The sequence below is a fragment of the Arctopsyche grandis genome, chromosome 4 (assembly GCF_051622035.1).
Source record: "Arctopsyche grandis isolate Sample6627 chromosome 4, ASM5162203v2, whole genome shotgun sequence".
Taxonomy (NCBI): Eukaryota; Metazoa; Arthropoda; class Insecta; order Trichoptera; family Hydropsychidae; genus Arctopsyche; species Arctopsyche grandis.
The window spans coordinates 6,326,483-6,345,129 of NC_135358.1; positions in this window are offsets into that span (position 1 = coordinate 6,326,483).

The following is an 18,647-nucleotide window of genomic DNA, read 5'->3' on the forward strand; positions in this document are numbered from 1 at the left end:
TATCATAAATTTCGCGTTATGATTTAATTATGCCATTAGAGGCGCGAACGAGCCGGAATCAAACTTAATTGCTAACGAAAACCCTTCTCGTTTCGCCCTTCGGGCTCTTTATTTCGAAGCCTGCAGTAATATTTGCTTTTACGGCGTATTTTTAATAAGGAATAATTTATTCAAAGGCTCTGTAGTTATTTTTTGAATAATTAAATAATAGATATCGAATAACAAATTCACTGTTATTAGGTTACCAGTTACTATTCGTGTGTTGCAGTTCGAGTTTCGGTCATTCGTTGTTCACGTTAAATTGATGATGTTACGACTATTAAACGTGTCGGTGTTTCTCAAACTGTGAATCGTTGATAATGTGCATTGATTTGTGGAATAAAACCGGTTTCAAGTAGATTCGTTGAATTCATCAGTGAAAATAGTGACGACATTTTCAATAGAAAAAAATTCACTTGTTTTTTTTCGTTTAAAATTAATATAAAAGTGCTTGTGTTAAAAATTGTGTATTGAATTAAATGAAGATATTTTGCATTTTCAATGAAGAATTATCCTGTTTCAATGAAAAAATTACTTGTATGGAGTGCGGCAGAAAAATGGTCAGTTTTTATGATACATTTATTTAGTTGCAATATTTGAAATTTTGACTGATTTGAACTCGGAAAAAATCTCTGATCATATTCAGAAAAATATGTGTATGCATTTTGGAGATGATTAGAATACAGCTGATTCTATGTCACTGAAATTTAGTATCAGTTTTTTTTTAATTTTTGGGAACTGGAAGTGGTACCTCCCATTATCTATGGGTCTCCGTTTTCTATACGTTTTTAGATTCAATTATCTCTTAAGCCACTGAATAGATTGGGCTGAATTATTTTTACATGTAAAATGAATTTCATACATTAAAATTTTTCGTCCAAAACTTTTCGACTTATTCAACTGTAAATTGGTGTCTGTATTTTTCAAAAAAATATCAATTTCATAATAATTTAAGTGAATATCTGTCAACCGGAAGTGGCAATTTATTCTTCTCTCCTTTTTTTAATTTTTTTTCGAATTGTTTAAGATGAATGCTCTTCACTAGAAAATTCCAATACAATAATTTTATTTTTCTTGATTTTCGAAACATACATATGTACATACATACATATATGAAAATATACCAATTCTAAAGTATTGTGCTAATTCTGTATTCATTTATAAAAAAATATATATATCATTTGCGTTATTAAAATAGAATACGTCAGAAAATCTTACTTTTTTACAAGCACTTTCAACATTCTGTTCATGCTATAATATTTTTAGTATTCACTATTAAAATTGCATCAAAACTACACAAAAGCTTTTAAATAGCGTTTGCGAACAAGAAAAATCCCAATTTCTCCTTGCTTAAATTATAAGAGGAAAATACTTAATTCCCATCGCATAAAAGAGTTTTTCAGTCAGTTATTGTGTATAATAAAGTCAAACATAAAGAATTTAATTGAAAATTTTATCATCTTAATAATTTAGTTGTACATATTTTAAAACTTTATACGGACTTTTATAATAACTAACATTTCAAATTTCAGATAGGTCGATTAATATATATGTAACTACATATGTAGCTACTAGTTAAATAATCATTAAAGAATTTTTATTTACATACATACCTACATATATATATATATATATACATATGTAACAGGAAAGCCTAACAGGTAAACCAAAATGCGCCTTCCTGGCCAATTACCAAAATTGACATACAATTTTTAGAATAATTTTAAAAAAACATCATAGAGACATCTACGAATAAACTTTTGATAAACTTACATTTTCTGAACATTTTTATATACGTACATAAATCGTCATATTTTGAGATGCTAAAAATCTTGAAATTTACGAGACATTTATGGACAAATTTGCAGCATTTTTATACGAATCGGTGAAATTGGAGATGCTGAAAACTCTCAAAAAATTTTCCAATTTGTTTGGAACTGTTCCTATGAAAATCACATAAATTGGCACACTCTGTTATGACACTATCAACCTGGAGTCACAAACCAAGGTCTGGTCAGCAGCAACCAGTGGGCCTCAAGCCCGTGACCACTATGTTCGAAAGCACATATGCCAACCACTAGTCCACTGGATACTGATATTTAAATATAATCATTCCAAACTAAACATATCCGTCCCGGATGCATGGAAGGTGTCTACTATTGTACCGGTACCAAAGGTTACTGGCACACATAAAGCCAGTGAAATGAGGCCCATCAATATGTTACCAATTGTTGAGAAGATGCTGGAGGAAATCGTTATGATTCAATTGAAAGAGTTCATTAGTATAAATGATTGTTTGGTTGTGGAACAGTCTGGATTTAGAGTGAAACATTCAACAGAAACCGCTATCCAATTGGTGGTTTCTGATTGGATGGAGACGATGGATGAATCTAGCATGGTTGTTGGAGCAGTTTTTCTAGATTTTAAGCGAGCGTTCGAGACAGTAGATAGGAATATTTTATTACAAAAATTATATAAGTTAGGAATAAATGGTATAGTATTAAAGTGGCTTCAATCATACTTAAATAATAGAAGGCAAAGAGTAAAAATTGATAAGGTGTTATCCTCTGAATTTGTGACACCTCATGGAGTGCCGCAAGGGTCCAAATTGGGACCCTTATTATTTATATTATATATAAACGATATTGTTAAGGTAATTAAGATGTGTAAAATACATTTGTTTCCAGATGATACATTGATATATATAATTGGAAAGAATGTTGATGCAATGTCTGAGATTTTAAATATAGAATTAAATTATGTGAATGACTGGTTGTGTGAAAATAAATTAAAGTTGAATGTGAATAAAACAAAAATGATGTGGTTGAATGGTAAAAATAAAAATATATTGAATGAAATTAGAATTGATGATAAGTTAATTGAAAAAGTTGAAAATATAAAATACTTAGGTGTATACATAGATTCAGGACTAAATTTTAAAATGCACGCTGACTATATAATAAAAAAAATGGCTAGAAAAGTTGGTGTATTATGTAGATTAAGAAATATTTTAAGTAAAAAAAGTAAAATTTTAGTGTTTAATTCAATTGTCTTGCCACATGTGGTTTATTGTGCCACTGTGCTTAATTTGTTTAGTGGCCAAGATTTAGTAAAAATGCAAAAAATACAGAATAAAGCTATGAGAGCTATTTTGAATGTGAGTAGATTTAAGAGTATTGGAAGTATGTTAGATGAATTAGGATGGATAAGTATTAGAATTAGTCTAAATATTAGTACATTGTCTTTTGTTTATAAGTTAGATCATAAGTTATTACCTAAGTATTTTGATGATTATATAATAAGGAATAGAGATAAACATAGTTTTTATACTAGAAATAAGGACAAACTAGTTGTAAGTAGAGTAAGAAAGAATAAGACGGCTGGGGGTGTTTTTCACAGGGGTGTGCTCATGTATAATGCCCTCCCTGAGTGCGTCAGGTCTGCTAAAAACATGGATGCATTCCTGCGAGGTGCGAAGAGACACCTCTGTGAGGGACAGTACATATAAGTTAATTATAAATTTTAGAGTTAAGTATAATAATTAAGATGTATTTTTAAATTAGCTTGATAGCTAAAATATATATATATATATATAAATATCCGAACGAATACATCGTTATAAACTAGCGTTGAAATTTGAAATAATTTGAATATATTTCTATATCAAATGATCATAACAGACATAATATTATATTGTACATCATATATGATTCAAAGGTGTATAATTTAATGAACCCGAAAGTCGACGTCCATTCAATTATGTTTTTATTCCAAAACAGACCAATCACGAAGCCCATTGGATAGACACTAATATAACAACCACCTTTCTCATTAGGAAATGTGTTTGCGCGACTTTATTGTGCCGTAAAGCCTTTTTATGGATGGCAGAGGTGTTCGCACACTTAATGAAAGTACGTCGTTATAACGGAATAAAATCACTTAAACACGAAAACAACCACTCTCAAAGGTATCATCGCATCGTATCAAAAACCGCACTCCGACCTTATTGAATTTGGAAAACGCACAAACTCAAATATCTCCATTTGAGCGTATTTACATATGTACATACATACATACATACATATGATAGTTTGTATTATTAGGGTTACCATGCGACCCCTTTTCCCCGGACATGTGCTCCTTTTGAGGCCTTAAATTTCCATCTGACCTGGTTTTTGGAATATGCAAAACATGTCCAGGTTTTTATTTTGTGTGTTTATTTATTTGAATTCTACTTCTTAACACGTTTATGCTCCTTTTATATCAGTATTTTACTATTAAATCAAAATTTAACAAATCTATGTATGTATGTAGACTCAGACGCATTTTACGCATAGTTAGATATTACCAGAAAAAATATAATCTTCGGCAAAGTATAAATAGATTCAATTAAATTAATAATATACACAAATAAAACATGTACTTATTATCGGTCTCAAATCTACATACATATGTAAGTACTCCAATATATTTAATATTATATAGTATTTGTATTATGCTTATGTCTGGTCACAGTGACGCGTTAGAGTATTCTGTTATGCCTAGAGGTAGGATAGCCAAGGTGCCACTTATTGTTCAATTGTTGTAATTGCTTTGTAAAAAAGGTTCGGCAAACCTTTAACAATGCATTTACAACATTTAAATGCACAATAAACGGCACCTTGGTTATCCTACCTCTAGTTTTGTCACTGTGGCAAAAATATGTAAATAAATCAATAAATAAACACGTCCGATTCGATTCGATGTATCTATAGGTACATAGATTAAGATTCTATTGAAATAATAAACATACTTTGACCTTGCTAAAACTCCATATAAATATTTCCTATGTACACATACATACATATAATATGTAGGTGTGTGAAAGCTGTGATGTCATTCAGTGGATTTTCAAAGATTTACAAGTTTAAAATTTCCAGAAACATGTCGTTCAAATGTCTTTAAAGTACGTAAATAAACTTTTCCTTCTTAGCATTGTATTTTCGAATCATTAGTAGTCGGATATTGTTGAGAATAAATAAATGCAACGTATACAAGAAATTTAAACACCAAAACCAATGTCCTCATTTCGACTTTATGTTCCGAAGTTTTACTATTCACTGTTCCATGCATTTTGAATTTTCACTCGTTCACTTATTAGCCCCGAAACAACTACTCATTTCTATATAGACGTAATGATCAGAGATGTTAAGATATTATCCTAATAGCACATCATTCAGTTGAATTTGGTTGGTTTGGTAGAAAAAAAAAAAGTTTTTGTAACTATAATGTGTCAAAACAAAAGTTTTTAGAACCCATTGTTACGGAAATGAGATAATTTCATTGACTATAAGTATGTGAGTTGAAGACATGTTTAAAATACCACGTGTACATACTTCCAAAGAAGGAAGGATACGAGAAGTATAGAATCAGATGAAATGATGAGGTGATTTTTCTACTATCTCACTATATTCGTGCAATGTTTCAAATTTGCAAATTTTTGTGAGGTGTGACGTCACCAAAGCAATTATTACTCAAAGAACTTTGACATCAAAAGTTCTTATATGTGCCAAATATATGTCTTATTTTCCGATGGACAGAATATGGTAACACTAGTATATACATATATAATACATACGTACATATGTTATAAGTATGTGTGAGCTTAATGCGAGATTAAATTATACCATGTCTGATCAAAGAGCTGTCGGTTCTTAAGTACAAATTGCCCTCGCGTCACGTTTTCGGAGTTAGCTATTAGGAAACGGTTAATTCAGACGGGCGCTGAATGGGAGACACAGATAAGTGTAACACTCCATTATTATCTCGGGGACTTTCGTCCCGTATTAATCTCGTCTATTTAATCTGACGAAATTAATGTCGAGTCGTAGTAACCCCTATTTGAACGTCTTCAGGGCTGAGCCGGGGGGAGGGAGGGGTGGGTGGGTGGGTGGATGGGAGATGGGAGGTTGCAGAAGTGTTGCCGTGGAAAACTTCGCGAGCGTAACGAAGGAAATTCGTCTGCATCGTAGACCGGTGTTTGCTTCGTAGAACTTGGCATTTTCGATCTTTCGATGTTTGTGTATATGTATGTATGTATGTATGTTCGTACGAATGAGCGCGTTTGCAGATTTTTGACTTGACGTGTTTCATATGAGCTGAATGTCTTTTCAAAGATTCGAGTGTTTCTGTGAGGAGTCAAAGTGACTAGTTACGTACTTATGTAGGTTCGAGCGCGTTATTTTCGATTCGGTGTGCAAATTTAATTCGTTTTATGTACATATGTACATATATAGGATATACAGCCGTGGACAAATGTATTAGGCCACTTGTAAAAGAAGGAAGAAAAGATCGAAAGTAAAGTAAGAAGAGGTTCGTAAAAAGGTGGGGTAGAATAAAAGAGGAATTTCAGGTGATGCGATGCTAATATGTAGAAGTGTTTTGAATTCGCGAGTATTTTCGGTTAAAACCATTTTTACAAGTGGCCCAATATATTTGTCCACAGATGTATATGAACTATATATTTATATGGATATGATGAAACGATGTATGTAGTTGTTTAATTTATTTATATAATATAATATTATATAGTCATTATTATATAGGATATTTTCTTATTAATATTATATAGTCATTCGAACGGGTGAAATTTGGATGTTGAAAAAATAGTAAGAATTTAATTTTTTCAAAAAATGTTTTGTTTTATAATATGTAGCTAAATACATGGTATAAATTAGTATGCCACATGTCCCAGTGTGGCCACCCTGCATTAAGTCCGGTGTGGCAAAACTCAAGACCGTTGGCTCGGCAAGCCTCCACAGTATATATTTTTGTTTAGTCGTGACAGTCCATTTAATAAAAATTATTATTTTGAATAAAAATACCAATAATTTTATTTTACTACCGCCATCTATGTTTAAAACTAAAAACTGGATAAGCGTCAGGCACTTTTCAGAAATTCAAATTCCAAACGCGTCCAAAACGATATTTTTTCTCCATCGTAGTGGCGGAGGATCCATTTACTTATATTGTTGACCAAAATGAGCAATATGGCAATGTATGAAAACGATCGGTTAAGAGGCAAATTTTTTCCTGAATTTGAATCGTAAGTAAAGTATAAAAGACGTATGCCATTTTGCTCGGTTTGGTAATCAATATATGTAAGTGGAAATGACGTCCGCCATGAAAAATAATCGTAATAGACACGTTTGAAAATACTGCATCTTACTTCACGGTGACGTCTATCGTTGACGGTGACGTCTATCGTCCACACTGTCTATTTGTCCACACTGTTTTGATCGTTTTTTCCCTTCTCACCACCCTTTCACTATGGCATATTGAGCACTTTGCCATACTCATGATCAAAGTTTACGGAGAGAATTGGTGAATTCTTAATTAGGGTTTTTATATATTGTCTTAATTTTATAAAAAAGAGGTTAGTTTTTAAAAAACATTTTTTTATACATATATTTTTAAAAATTACATTTTATTTGTATTTTTGACATCGATCGGTTGACACCGGGTGCATTTAAAGTTTTCAATTAGATAGTCTCGCGTTCTTATCGCGTATGGGGCGCGCTTTGTGAATCCGACCTTAAAACCTTTGTATGCCGGATACGTTTCTTCGTTTAATTTAACTTCAAAGATTTGCCCTAAACCTCGCAGGGCTTACGCGGATCGCTGGGAAGTTAATAAAGGCCCACCGCCCTCTTTCATCCTCCCCCCACCCCCTCCGGGGCCCCGATCCCAACCCCGACCTCCCCATCTCTGTCTATCTTTCTTATATTGTTGCAGCGATCGTGCCCGTTTTATGGGCGCCGGCAAGACGGATTCGTCGTCTTGTCACTTGGTGTAATTGAATTCAGTCGCTGGTAAATACATACATATATATCTTGGCAAAGTTGCGCCAGACTTAAATTAGTTTTTGCCGGCTTGTTTTAAAATGACAACTCGCCGGCTGCTGCTGGTTTTGCGTTCCGCTTCGTACTGCCGAGCGTGCCGTTTGACCCCGCCGTTTGATCGGTAAACACTGTCTTTACCTTTGATAGTAGACCAAATCTTTCTTTCTGTAGTATTAAGGTGGTTTACCCTTGTTCAGATTTAGACCTCTTTATCGTCTATCGGCTCTAGACTCTATCCTATCATTTGAGTTGTGTACCTTGTAATTTCTCCTCATAGCGAAATATACCTATATAATGTAGCTTTTACTCGGATTTTATACTAATATATTGGAACGGAGGATGTTTGGCGCTATTTGACAATATTAATAACAGTAGTTGATATTGAAATTGTTATAAAAGTGGGTGTGGTTTTTTATTTAAAAAAAAATCTAAAAAATATTTTATCATACGTATATTTTATGTATTTATGTATTTTTAGACATATCTACATACGATGTATAAAATATATTATATGAGGCTTTGAATATCTTTCTCGAAAAAGGGTTTCAAATTTTGATCAAATTTATCGCAATTTCTGTTTTTATCCACAAATTGTCAATTTATAAAAAAGTTGAGCGAATATCTGAAAAATTATTATTCTTTTTTTTACATTATTCCTATGGGATGCCTTCAAATATTTTTTTATAAATAATGAGACGTTTTGTCGAATACCTTTACGTAAAAATCATATATGTATATACATATATAAAAATGATACATTGATTACTTCCAAGAATGAAAAGAAGAAGAATGAATTTTAAAATATTTTTCTTCGCATGCCAACTAAAATATTTTTTCCTTTCTTAAAATAATATTTTTTCCTTTCTTAAAATAATAAAAATAAATCAAACTTTTTTTGATCAATGAAACACGCCGATGTTTTATAAGTATTTAACTATGTTATATATGAACATACATACACACCGAATTTAAATTTTTGTATTAATATGATCTTAAAATGAAATATTTTTTATAATATTATATATGTGTGTATGTACATACATATGTACATATATGTATACATATGTATATGACTATTTTTTACTGATTCATAAATTATTTAAAAACTAAGGCTTGAATTGCGTACGTATCATACATATACATACATATGTATATGTATATGTGTATGTATGTATATGTGAATATATATATATATATATATATATATATATATATATATATATATATATATATATATATATATATATGTGTAGGTGTGTATGTATATGTATATATGTGTATTTTTATATTTATGAATGTATGTATGTGTATTTGTGTATACGTGTAAGAATTTGTGTATATATGGATGGTGTACATATATGTTTATATAATTGTCTTTGGCCAGGAAGGTGCATTGGGTTTACCTGTTAGGCCTTCTTGGTGTAAATTAAATAAAAAATAAATAAATAAATACATATACAGCAACAAATTAAATCATCTGTTTTTTTCAATGAATGGTCACAACTTTTACGAAAATTCAGTGATAATAAATATAAATTAACGGCCAGTAATCTGCTTGTTGATTTAAGTATTTTTTGACAAACAGAACATAGTCGAGCCGATGATATAACTTACTGCCCATCTATTTACTGATCGAACGAAGCTACTGACCAAACAAATACAGGCCTTTCATTATTTTTGAATTCATTATGCAATATAAAATAAGCTTTTCAATGAAAACTGACCAATTGGCCGTCACTTATCCAGCAGAATAGATCGGGAAAGCCACGTTTATTCAATTTATATACTATAGAAACTGTGCACAAGTCCATAATTGCTAAAGCTGCAATTCTGCATATGTACTAAATATACATATTTAAATTATATATGTACATATATGACATTTTGCAATTTGACTTCATACATAAATAGTATACTATGTACATTTGTATGTGTGTATATCTCAACACGTCGATACGTTATGTTTGAAAGTTTCCTTCGGATTTAATTTGACTTAGGCCAAACCGAGATCGTTTATAAAATGTACACAAAGGCGAGATTCAAGGTTGGGCCCACGTTTTCCGATCGATAACTTATTGTCTATGTGCGGTTCGGTGGAAAATTCCGGAAAAGTTTCGTTTCGTGAGCGAGCGAAAAGCAAGGAAAAAATGATTGACAAGCTTCTTGTGTGCTTCCGAGTGCTATTGACACACCGACGTATACAAAACGCTTCCACAAAACATACACAAACACGTGTATTATTTATATAGCAGGGGTAGTCAACCATAATGGACGTTATAGAAACAAATTGTATTATTTTTACTTTAAAAATACTAAAAAAAAAAAAATATGATATACAAATTCGATCATTTGCTGGGCTCAGTTTTTTCAGTTATAATTTAATTACCTTGTATGTGAGTAGTTGAAAAAGTATATTTAAGAATATATCATTTCTTGTAATACTTAACTTTTAATTTTGACATCATTTTATAAATGTTTAATAAAATATATTAAAATATAATAAAAATGAATATACAAAATAAAACAGAAAATGTATCGATGCATTCCTAACTACTTATAATATTATATTAAAAAAATCGAGTTAGTGTAAACAATAATATATATGTACATAGTATTCCTTAGAAAGCAATCAAAAAATATGTGTAACCATCATTACATTTAAAACCGATATATGAGTGGCATAAATCCACTTTTCTTCATTTCGAGAAATATTTCGCAAAACATTAAATATGTTTTGCGTTTAACAATATTTAAAAATACTGATGGCCTATAATACGTTTATTCTGTTATTCCGAGATTCTGGACAAATCAAATTAAAAGAAATGACAACAATTTGTGAATTAAGTCAAACAGAAATAGTGTTTTTGGAACTGAAAATTGTTCTTCCGCCACTTTCAAATATAACAACAACAATATCCAAATGTCATTTAAATGAATTATGTAAAAATGTACATACATAAATATGTATATAATATTTGGTGGAATATTTCAAACATATTAAATACGTGTATATAAATTAAAAACAATACTTTTCGGGAAAATTCAGTAAAAATTATATTTATTTATTTGGAAAAGGTGACATACATACACCCATTTTTAAACGTAAAACATGATATGCATACATATATGGTCAAATATTGTACAGAACTATTGTACTAAGTATTATACAAGGCAAATCAGCGGATATCGAGAGGCTGAATAATTTTAATTTTTGCGAGAAACAGGACAGGGTTGCAAATTTGTTGGAATCATTTCAATGAAATCGACAATGAAATGACGGATTTTGGAGACACATACCCAAGGTCTGGCCATCAGCATACACCAAGGATAGAACCCTTGACCACACAATAAAGAGCATTATAAGCGAACCGTTGATCTATGCTGCTGAACATGTGTGCTCTTCACGACAAAATTCAAGCGATGAAAATAAAAGTCATTAATTTTACCCTTGTATCAATTTAATGAAAATAAAAGAAAATCAATAATTTTAATAAACCGGAAGTGGGATTTTTTCCTCAGAAAAGTAAAAAAATGTTGGGACCACACGATTTTTTCCACACCCCTGAACGTGTCAAGCTGAAAATTTATATTTGTATTCTTTATGTACTAACTTAGAGTTGATATGGTTTTGGGTTGTGATTTGTACACCGAAAGTAGTAATTTTTTTAAAACAATATTTCATTATTTTAATTAAGCCTTATAAATTATTGAACCGTCTCAACAAATGAAATCAGATAAATAGGCAAAGTTTAGCAGGAATCGATCGATCTAGAGTCGGAAAATACCCTATCCAATAGTCTGACCAACAGCATTACAGATAATACCTACTTGGAATCAATTATTTTATAAATTAAATCAATCAACCTACGGGATCGAACACAGCAACTTCTCAGTGGTTAGCATTAACAAAACCACCATGCTGTGCTGCTGGCTAATCTGGCTAATTAAAATGTTTGACAATTAATCCATTATAGTTATATATAAATTTTCAAGAGAGGCTCTCAAACCCCACTTTTCCCATGACTGATATGCTCGCGGAAAATTAAAGCAATGTATTCAGATTTTATTTGCTCGTACCTCCCGACTAAGAATGATACTCCTTCGTATTAAATTTCTATCATATTTATCCTGCACAGATTTAATTTTTCCTTTCCACCAGTGTAAATACAGGTATTTCAAATTTTCTCCGGCTTATTCAAATTTTCATAGGTGCACGCATTGGGATTTACAGGCGAGTTTCCGCAAACCCGCGAGCGTTGAACCTCGTAATGTGTAAACAGTTACATATTTAACAAACGAAATAAAGGGCTTCAAACCCGAAAAAATGTCTCAGAATCATATATACATATATTATAATACCAGCAGGAAAGGTTAGTGGTTAGCATATAATGCTTTGAACAAAGTGGTCACGGATTCAGATCTCACTGGTTTCTGTTGGCCAGACCTTGGATTTGAGACCAGGTCGATCGATTCCTATCAGAGTTTGCCAATTTATCTGATTTTAATTAAAACGGTTCCAACAAATCGGCAACCTTAGCCATTTTCTCGCAAAACCTCGAGTTTTCAGCAATCTCGAATTTCGCCAAATTGTATAAAATGCTGCAAATTTACAGATTTGACTTAAAATGTCTGTGTGGATGTTAATTGATATGTATTAACTGAATTCCCCTGAGTTGATTGAAAATGCTGCAAATTTACCAATTTGACCATAAATGTTTGTGTGGATATTAATTGATTTGTATTTATGTACTTTGTATAATACTAATACTATTTGTATCAAATATTCAATGTTTCTGGCCAAGAAGGCGAATTGAGGTTACCTGTTAGACCTTCCTGGTATAAATTAAAAATAAGTAAAATAAAATACATATGTATGTTATATTGAGTGTTTCGGTCGTGCGATTCGAACCTTGCATTAGATTGTAATACATCAATCACGGTACCTAAACGTATGCGGGTGTAATGTAATGTGGCCGTTTTCACGTCCGATAAGATGGATTTTTACAATCTCGAGCATCTCGAGCATATTGAGATATTATTCAAAATTGCAATGGGTCTTTTCGTAGATTGCACGCCGGCGATACGTCACGTTCACGTGCTGTGAAACGCCGTCAAATATGTGCCACGTAGACCGTGAGGAGGAAAGGAATCGAGGATTTCCACTCCATTTTTTCCCCTTCATTCTTTCTTTTTTTTATTTTGACATTCAAAAAGACTTTCGAGTCCTTGCGTCACTTCTTTGACGGAAACGGCGGACGCGTTACGTGAAAGCTCTTTGTATTCAGCGTGTATGGTGGCCTTTCATCTCACATATTTCGTTGAATGCTCAATCGCATTACACACTCTCTTTGCTTAGTATTATTGCTTTGAATCCAATCTCAGCGATGTGTTTGAAAATATGCTATAAAAGACCGATCATTGCTTCCAAGTATTTTATGTATATCAAAGCGTGAACTAAATCTGTCTTTTTTTTGTGTTTGTCCATATGTATAATACAACCCAATAGAAGATCGAAAGGTTCTTATTAATCTTATATCAAACACTTTCAACCATCACATATTTACAATACATATTATATATACACAATCTTTTTCTTTGAGTAAAATCTGTTTGTTTTTATGTGAATAATATGTAATACGAATCCAAACAAGGATACGAGTAGCCTTTACTTTTTATTATCATTTTATTACCAGACAATTGACTATATATAGTTGTTTATTATTTGACCTTAGCCACTATCAAATATATCCAAATATAAACCAAATTGTTTTGCAACGTTTTACTATCATTTACGTCTATTATGTATTAACTTGAAGACTTTCTTAAGATAAGGAATCTTGAATCTGTGTATTCGAATAATTTTAAGACGAACTTATTTTATTTTCAACCTACAGCAAATTTGATTCTATTTGATGTACCAGATTAGCATTCTCTTAATATTTTAACTTTTCTTAAACTTTATCCAAATAATTGAATCCTCCTACTTAGTCGATATTCGAATATTTGATAACCCTGCTGAAGATGTTCTATTATTAATCTTCGAACACATGATCTTCTCCACATTGGTATATATTTAACTATACAACATATTTAACTATACATGTTTCAGGTAATTATAAATTATGTTTCATTTTATAAATAGCTAATACATTTGGTGTATTTTGCGATTCTGCTTTTCATGAATCGATTCGTTGTTTCAAGGAAGTGTTATGTTCGTTTTCAGCATTTTCCGATATTATTTTCGTGCTCGTAATATTTTTAAAAATAGAGCCTCTCATCTCTTACGTCCCACTTCGATAGCTGAAACTGGCAGATTCATAATTATGAATGTATGTATACATAATATATTCTGATTGGATAATATTTGCGTATAAAAACAATACTTAATCAAGCTGTGGCTAAAATTAATCTATAGATTTCTATATGTATTAGGTTGATGCAAAAGTAACGTCGTATTTTTACATAGACTATGACATGTTGTTTTTAACCAATAGTTTTAGCATCTGTGCTTAATTTTGCCTTTGTATTATGTAGAGGAGGGTCTCTTTCAATATTTTTTTCAGTCTATCGTCAGCAGACGAGGTATACAGAGCACTTGTGATTTTTGAAAATGTCAGAGAAAATAGTGCAAATCGACACTGTTTACTTTTTGAATTTAATAAAGGCCATAATACAACAGTGGCAACCAATAACATATGTGATGTGTACGGTAGAGGTGCTATCGATGTTCGAAACAGTCAACAGTGGTTTTCTAAATTCTTTTTGTTAAATTCTTTGCTAAATTCTAAATGCTTTGTTTTTGGTGGGATATAAAGGGAATTATTTATTAAGAGTTGTTGAAAGCTAACCAAACAATTAATGCTGATATTATAGTTAGATAAGCGCTTCTGTGGGCTTTTTTCGTGTTGTTTTTCTTCCGCTTAAATTCTGATTATTCTAATTTGAATCTTATTAAAAGCATTTATAGGATAAAAAATATTGTGTATCTATACCTATAAATATTGATATTTGAAGAATATTTGAATATAAAATTAGATTAAATAAATAAAAAAACAATAATTTAAGAATAAATTGTAATATCTAATAATTCTCTCATATAAAATTTCAAATATAATTTCCTGATTTATAACATCATCCGTATTTATTAGAATCACAATGCTCGTCCTCTTGAACTAAATTGAATTTCTCCAGTTTTACGTCAAAAAACATTATCAGATTTCATTGTAATCGTTGCCACCTATTCACTCATCTACATTTATTTTCTTTTATACTTCATATATGTATATTCATATATGTACATACTTACATCACATTGTCTCGTATATTTTATCATTGGACATCATTGGCATTAATAAGTTGCCAAAATAACGCAAAGACTTGAACCCAGGACCTCCCAGTGGTTGGAATAAATGATATCTCCGAAATATGTATGATACTGGATATGATGTGGAAAGGAAAAGTGGAATTTTCGAATTTCAAATATAACGGCTCGTATCATTAAAAATTGGTATTTTTGATACCAATGGCTTAGTGTCCGTTCGGCAGAGTGTCGGTTCGGCCTAGTGTCCGTGGTCAAGCGTCCATCGCCCTAATGTCCGTCAGCCAAGTGACCATTTGGCCAATAGTCCATCAACCTCTGTGCTACCTTCATTTTCATTTGATTTTTTCATTCAAACGCAATACTAAACAAAAGTCAGAGTATTGCTAGTTTTATTGTATAAGAGTCCACACGTAACCACCGCTCACTCCACAATACTTGATCTACCGTGTGTACCTCCTTATAAAGGACAAATGGCACATCATAGCATACCCGATCCCCTGTCTAGTGTCTAGGCACGTGAGTCTACCCGCACTCGCCCCGTTCTGTGAGAACCCCAGCGTATCTTTTGTTCGGGCACTTACTGAGTCCCGTTAGCCTAATCCGGGTTATCTATTGTTCACCCACGAATGGACATAGACGGTGGATACTATCTCCCATGTTGCCACGTTACGATATTTGACATCTCGACGAAATTTGCGACTGTTTGAATGTAAGCATGTACGAAAGACGAGATATTCATTGGCTCGCACAGATGATATTTCGATGTGCATTGATGATTGGCAATTATTAACATCGAGTTGTCGCGATCTTTTTGGCAAGTTTAAAAAGGCAAAATTCGAGACAAATATCAAGATCCTGACAAGTATCACAAAACAAGTGGAGAGGTATGTTGGAAATCTGACATACTCGCGGCAAAATATATGCGTGCAAAAGAGTCATCCATACGTTCGACATCGATACAAGTTCGAGTGAACATGTAGTCAAACAGTTGCGAATTTCATCGAGATGAAAAATACTGAAATCGAAATGATCATGCAGCCGCGTGTATTGCAGTGATTTGTAGCCGAGCGACTATGTACATACATATATTATAATATATGTAGATGTAGTTCTACGATAAAAAATAGATAAATTTCAGGTCGTTTTAAAATGAATGCCTGGTTTATTCTTGGTATAGTTATAATATAGTGCAACAAGCGTGTGGAGTGCTTCGGACGATCGGATCGTTTTTATTTAAGGATTCCCCTTTTAGGGTCACTCCTGGGTCCGTTCTTCAGATATAATGAATACAGAGGCGGTTTTTCGTAGGGTCCGGCCCTCTCACGCGCCAGGTGCTCCCCGTGTGATGAAGCGTTAAGGCTATCAATCAAACGCGGGCACATCCGACGCATAAATCTCACTCCGGCCCTGTCGGGGGGAGGACCACTGTGGGGTGTGGGGGTGGGGTGTGGGTGGGGAACCCCCACGGGTCAGCGGTTCAAATACCTGCCCAACATTATCATCATAAATCATGCAAATTTTTCGACGTGATCGCACTGCGAAAAAATTTTCACAGCCCGCACCTTATCTATCGGCACATTCTCGGAATAAATCAGTGGATTTCGGGGACGGCGACTTAGAAAAAGAAAAATGACGGGGCGCGATAGTGAAATTATACGCCAGGATCATGATCCTGGAGGCGCTCGGGACTCTTTGCATATATTTTTTTTATTCCACTCCGCGTGCGCTTCTTGAAAAGTTCGATTATATACTGTCATTAACGAATTTACATATTTATGCGACACTTTTGAATATCGTATTTTTTATCGTAGTCGTACATCTCCTGCAGTTCTGCATATGTACATATGTGTTTTTATTTCATTTTATTTTACATAGATATTTTTATTATGTAAAAATCTAAAAATCCATAGTTGTCTCAGTGGATTAATTTTTTAATTAATTAATTTTTATTTCGTGTTCCTCAGCTTCTCGAAATACAGTGATTTATGTATGTAATAATAAAATGCTGCATTGTTTGTAATTAATTGTTCAGGAAGGCGCATTGGAGTCTTCCCGTCAAGTCTTCCTGGTATACCTATATATCTATGTGAAATAAAATAAAATAAAATATACGAGGAAGGTCTAACAGTTGGACCCCAATGCGCCTTCCTAGACAATTAATTACAAACATTGCAACATTTTTATCACACAAATCACTATATTTCGAGAGGCTGAAGAAATTATCAATTTATTAATAAATTAATTAATCCATACTAAATTCAGATATTTGTGACATAGCGGGTAGAATGTTTTTTGCAAATTTGATGGTGGAACCGTTTCAACAATGAAATCAGATAAATTGACAAACTCTGATAAGAAACGATAGACTTGGAGCATAAATATCCAAGTCTGACCAGCAGTATTAAAGATTAGCACGGAATCGGACCCAGTAACCTCTCGGTGCTAAACATAAACGCGACCACAGAGCCATGCTGCTGGCTGTTTGCTATTGGGATTGCTATATCTTCGTATTGAGTCATGTTTTATTTTAATGGTCATGGTTTTATTAGTGACCGGGTAAATGCACTCAAGAGAGCCGCAATCTCGAGACATCCAAACTTTCAAAGATGCTCAAAAAGAACTTCCACAAAAAAGCGTATATTCGTATATAATATATGTATATACATAAATACATATATTGCTTAAATTCTACTTGCGCGTCTTTAAAAATTAGGATTTCTCGAAACTGTGCCACTATTTAGTGCATTCTTCCGGGAACCGATTTTATTTACTTGTAAATCTCCTTGATAGTAAAATTTATTGTAAATAAATTATTAACATTATTAACTTATATAATTAAGGGCGATATTTAATTGAACTTTAATTTTGACTTTTATTTGTCTATAATTTTTTCACCTTGTTTTTTTTTAATTAAGGTCTACTAAGTGAATAGTATCTATTTTTTAAATTTAAAACTGTTCGATAATAGACATAGATAAAGTGTAGGCTAAGTGAAGAGTATCTAATTTTGAGTATAATGTAACCGAATTAATGTTCATTTTACTTAGTGAATTCTATCTAAAATGAAGTATTCTATATAGATTATATATTCCCCTATAATTAATTGACAAGAAGAGGAGGTTTTGGATTTAAATCACAATCTTTCTTTAGGATTTCCTTCTAATGCTACAATATTATTTCTAATAATAATGCTACTACTGCTTCTCATAATATTACATAACACTTTCATATGAAACATTAATAAATGCATGTACAAATACTTCAAATTTTAATTTGTAATTTTATATATAAATTTTCAAAATCGAAAATAATAAATTTCAACTAATGAGTATTTTTGCAATTCATTTAATAATCAAAATTAAATTATAACTTCAGCCTTTATAAAATAAACTCTTATATTTTTTTAG